Source organism: Dasypus novemcinctus, chromosome 9 (genome assembly GCF_030445035.2).
Source record: "Dasypus novemcinctus isolate mDasNov1 chromosome 9, mDasNov1.1.hap2, whole genome shotgun sequence".
Lineage (NCBI taxonomy): Eukaryota > Metazoa > Chordata > Mammalia > Cingulata > Dasypodidae > Dasypus > Dasypus novemcinctus.
The window spans coordinates 118,504,738-118,510,058 of NC_080681.1; the positions used below are offsets into that span (position 1 = coordinate 118,504,738).

Genomic DNA, 5,321 nt, shown 5'->3' on the forward strand with positions numbered 1-5,321 from the left:
AGGAGAAAGGGCAAACAAGCCCTAAACTAAAGAGAGAAACTGCACCCAGAATAAATGAATCTAGTAAGCCAGATGCCCAGACACCAACAAAAAGTTGAATCCATGCCAAGAAAGAGGAAGATATGGCCGAGTTAAAGAAATGAGATAAGCCTCCAGATGACATAAAGGAGTTGAGGAAACTAATTATAGATGTTTAAACAAATCTCCTTAATAAATTCAAAGAGATGGCTAAGAGATTAAAAATATTAAGGGGGTGGTGGGGGGGGGTAAATGGGGACCTCATATTTTTTGAATGTAATATTTTTTAAAAAATGAATAAATTGAGTAGAATTTGAAAAAAAAAAGTATATTAAGAAGACATTGGGGAAGTGGATTTGGCTCAACTGATAGAGCATCTGTCTACCATATAGTAGGTCCAGGGTTCAAACTCAGGGCCTCCTGGCCCATGTGGTGAGCTGGCCCAAGCACAGTGCTGATGCACACAAAAAGTGCTGTGCCACACAGGTGTCCCCCATGTAGGGAGCCCCATGTGCAAGGAATGTGCCCTACAAGGAGACCTGCTCCACATGAAAAAAAAACGCAGCCTGCCCAGGAGTAGCGCTGCACACACAGAGAGCTGATGCAGCAAGATGACACAACAAAAAGAGAGATACAGATTCCCAGTGCTGCTGACAAGAATGCAAGTGGACACAGAAGAACACACAGCAAATGGACACAGAGAACAGACAGTGGGAGAGGGGGAACAGGGGAGAGAATTTTTTTTAAAAAGAAGACATTTGATGCACACAAAAAAGAATTTGAAAGCATACATAGAAAAATAGCAGATCTTATTGGAACAAAAGGTACAATAAATGAAATTAAAAATACACTGGAGGGCGGCAGACTTGGCCCAGTGGTTAGGGCATCTGTTTACCACATGGGAGGTCCGCAGTTCAAACCCCGGGCCTCCTTGACTCGTGTGGAGCTGGCCCATGCACAATGCTGATGCGCGCAAGGAGTGCCCTGCCATGCAATGGTGTCCCCCGTATAGGGGAGCCCCACGTGCAAGGAGTGCACCCCATAAGGAGAGCCACCCAGCGGGAAAGAAATTGCAGCCTGCCCAGGAATGGTGCTGCACACACGGAGAGCTGATACAACAAGATGACGCAACAAAAAGAAACACAGATTCCCATGCCGCTGACAGCAACAGAAGTGGGCAAAAAGAAGATGCAGCAAATAGACACAGAAAACAGACAACCGGGGTGGGGGGAAAGGGGAGAGAAATAAACAAATAAATAAATAAATCTTTAAAAAAAATACACTGGAGTGCTCGCTTCAGCAGCACATATACTAAAATTGGAACGATACAGAGAAGATTAGCATGGCCCCTGTGCAAGGATGACATGCAAACTCGTGAAGTGTTCCATATTTTAAAAAATCATGCAATAGCAGATTTGAGGAGGCAGAAGAAAGGATTGGTAAGTTTAAAGAAATGGACTCCAAAAGTGAACATACAAAAGAACTGATGAAGAAAAGAATGGAAAGAATTAAACAAGGTCTCAGGGAACTAAACAACAGTAAGAGATGTACAAACATACATGTCATGGATGTCCCAGAAGGAGAAGAGAAGGGAAAAGGGACAGAAAGAATATCTGAAGAAATAATGTCAGAAAATTTCCCAACCCTATTGAAGAACAAATATACTCATGTCCAAGAAGCACAATGTACTCCCATCTGAATAAATCCAAATAGATCAACTCCAAGACACATAGTAATCAGAATGTCAAATGCCGAAGACAAAGAGAGAATTCTGAGAGCAGCAAGAGAAAAGCAATGCATAGCATATAAGGGAAATCCAATAAGATTAAGTGCTGATTTCTCATCAGAAACCATAGACACAAGAAGACAGTGGTATGGATATATTTAAGATACTGCAAAGAAAAACTTCCAGCCAAGAATCTCATATACAGCAAGATTATCTTTCAAAAATGAGGGCAAGATTAGAATATTCACAGATAAACAGAAACTGAGAGAGTTTGTAACCAAGAGACTGGCTTTGCAGGAAATACTAAAGGGTGTGCTATAGTCTGAAAAGAAAAGACAAGAGAGAGAGGCTTGGAAGAGAGTCTAGAAATGAAGATTATATCAGTAAAAGTAACTAAAGTCTCAAAAAAGTGATGAATATAAAATATGACAGATAAAACCTGAAGGTCAAAATGGGTGAAATAAGAACTGCATTTACAGTAATAACATCGAATGTTAATGGATTAAACTTCCCAATCAAAAGACACAGACTTGGCAGAAAGGATAAGAAAATATGAGCCACCTATACACTGTCTTGGAAAGACTCATCTTAGACTAAGGATATCAACAGTTTGAAATGAAAGGCTGGAAGAAGATATTCCATGCATTCGGTAACAACAACAACAAAAAAACAGAGTGCCTATACTTGTATTAGATGAAATAGATTTAAAAGACACTAGTAATGTGCAATCTGAGGAGAAAGTCAGGGAAAAAATAACAACTAAATGAATAAAATACTTAAGAATAAACTTAACCAATGATGTAAAGCACTTGTATCCAGAAAACTATAACTCATTGTTTAAAAAAAATTTTAAAAGACCTAAATAATTGGAAGAACATTCCATGCTCACAGATTGGAAGACTAAATATCAAGATGCCAATTCTATTCAATGCAATCCCAATAAAAATTCCACTAGCATTTTTAAAATAAATGGAAAATATGATAATCAAATTTATTTGGAAGACTAAGGGGTTCTAAATAGCGAGAAACATCTTAAAAAGGAAAAATGAAGTTGGAGGACTCTCACTTCTGGACTTTAAATCATATTACTTCACTATAGCGGTAAAACAGCATGGTACTGGCATAAAGACAGACAGATAAACCAATGGAACTGAATTGATGGTTAAGAAACAGACCCTCACATTTATGATCAAGTAATATTTGATAAGCCTGTAAAACCTGCCCAGCTTAGACAGAACAGTCCATTCAATAAATGGTGCTGAGAGAACTTGATATCCATAGCCAAAAGAAGGAAAGAGGACCCCTATCTCACACCTTATACAAAAATTAACTGAAAATGGATTAAAAAATATAAATATAAAAGCAAGAACCATAAATATTCTAGAAGAAAATATAGGAAAATATTTTCAAGACCTGGTGGTAGGTGGTGGATTCTTAAGAGATGCAAGTGTGCCCTTTGTGAGCTAGAAAAGATGTACATCATTATTGCAGGGTGGTGGGAATATGGAGAAGCATGGGAAAAATACAGCTGGAGTGACCTATGGGCTGTCGTTAACAGTAATAATGTAATATTCATGCATCTAAGCCAAAGATATACTGTGTCAATAATGGTGGAGTATGGAAAAAGTGTGCCAAATGTACACTATGGACCTTGTAATAGTCTGATGATATTATCTCCTAATCTGTAACAAATGTCCCACCATGGTGTGGCGTGTTGATAGAGGGGTGTTATATAGGAATCCTGCACATGTGCATGATTGTTTTGTAAGTTTACAAGTTCTGTCATAAAAATATATTTAGAAAATAGTAATAGGAGTGGTTGGGGGAAAATATACCAAATGTAAGATAAGGACTATAGTAGTAAAATTTTGATGATATTCTTTCATCATTTGTAACAAATATCTCACAACAATGTAAGATGTTTATGGTGGGTTGATGTATGGGACCCCTGTATGATGTTATGCATGTTTGTTTTATATGTTCGCAATTTTTACTATACACTTATTGTTTATATATGTTCATATATAAATGATATAAAAATAATAATAATAATAGGGTGGGTTGGGAGAAAAATACACCAAAAGTAAGATATTTTAGTTGGTGAAATATTTTGAGGATGCTCTTTAATCATTATTAAAAATGTTTCACCACTGGGAAGCGGTTTTGGCTCAACAGATACAGCATCCACCTACCACATAGGGGGTCCAGGGTTCAAACCCAGAGCCTCCTGACCTGTGTGATGAGCTGACCTATACTCAGTACTGATGCATGCAAGGAGTGCCATGCCATGCAGGGGTGTCCCCCACATAGGGGAGCCCCACATGCAAGGAGTGCACACTGTAAGGAGAGCTGCCCAGTGCAAAAAAAGTGCAGCCTGCCCTGGAGTGGTACTGCATATACAGAGAACTGACAGCAAGATGACGCAACAAAAAGAGACACAGATTCCCAGTGCCACTGACAAGAATACACAGTGAATGGACACAAAGAGCAGACAACTGAGGGGAGGGGGTGGGGAAGGGGAGAGAAATAAATAAAAAATAACTCTGTAAAAAAAGTTTCACCACAATGCAAAGTATTATTGCTAGGATGAGGTATGATGTCTTTGTATGATGTTATGTATGTTTGTTTTGTAAGTTCATAACTATTACTATACACTTATTGTTTATATTTGTTTATGTATGTGTGATATACTTCAATAAATTTTTTTAAAGTGAAAAAAATATATATGAGCCATACTAAGAAAGTGGAAGACATGGTCCAAGGAAAGGAATATAATCCTCCAGAAAAGTTGCAGGATTTGAGAGAAGTAATTAATGAGATGCACACAAATTTGCAAAATCAAATTAATGAGATGAAGGACAAAATGGCTAAAGAGAAAAAAAAAAACAAACATCAATTAGACATTGAGTGAGCACAAATAAGAATTTGAAACCCTGAATAGAAAAGTAACAGAGCTCATGGGAATTAAAGACACAATAGGTGAGATCCAAAACATATTAGAGGAGAGGGGATATGGCTCAAGCACTTGAGCACCTGCTTCCCATATAGGAGGTCCCCAGTTTGGTTCCCAGTGCCTGCTAGAAAAAACAAAAATAAACATCAAGCAAAACAAATGAAAAAACCAACTCAGGGGAGCCAATGTGGCTCAGTAGTTGAGTGCTGACTTCCCACATATGAGATCCCAGGTTCAATTCCCAGCCTTAGTACCTCAAAAATACACACTAGAGGCATACAACAGCAGATTTGAAATGATAGAAGAAAGAATAAGTGATACCAAAGACAGAATAACTGAACTTGAATAGAGAAAAAAAGAGAGAGAAAAGAATGGAAATAAATGATGAGGGACTCAGGGAGTTGAATGACAACACAAAACACAACAACATATATGTCATGGGAGTTCAAGAAGGAGAAGAGATGGGAAAAGGGGCAGAAAGAGTATTTGAGAAAATAATAGCTGAAAATTTCTCAACACTCATGAAAGAAATGAATTTACATGTCCAAGAAGCACACAGTACTCCAATCAGAAAAAATCCAAATAGACCTACTCCAAGACACATACTACTCAGAATGTCAAATG

General features: G+C 37.9%; 1 non-coding gene across 1 annotated transcript; it reads left to right on the plus strand.

Annotated features, from left to right (window-relative positions):
• The first annotated feature begins 1,305 nt into the window (after positions 1-1,305).
• On the plus strand, positions 1,306-1,412 carry LOC111758810 (U6 spliceosomal RNA). The gene has a single exon (XR_002792961.1). It is a non-coding gene; the product is annotated as a U6 spliceosomal RNA (small nuclear RNA).
• Positions 1,413-5,321: the final 3,909 nt, after the last annotated feature.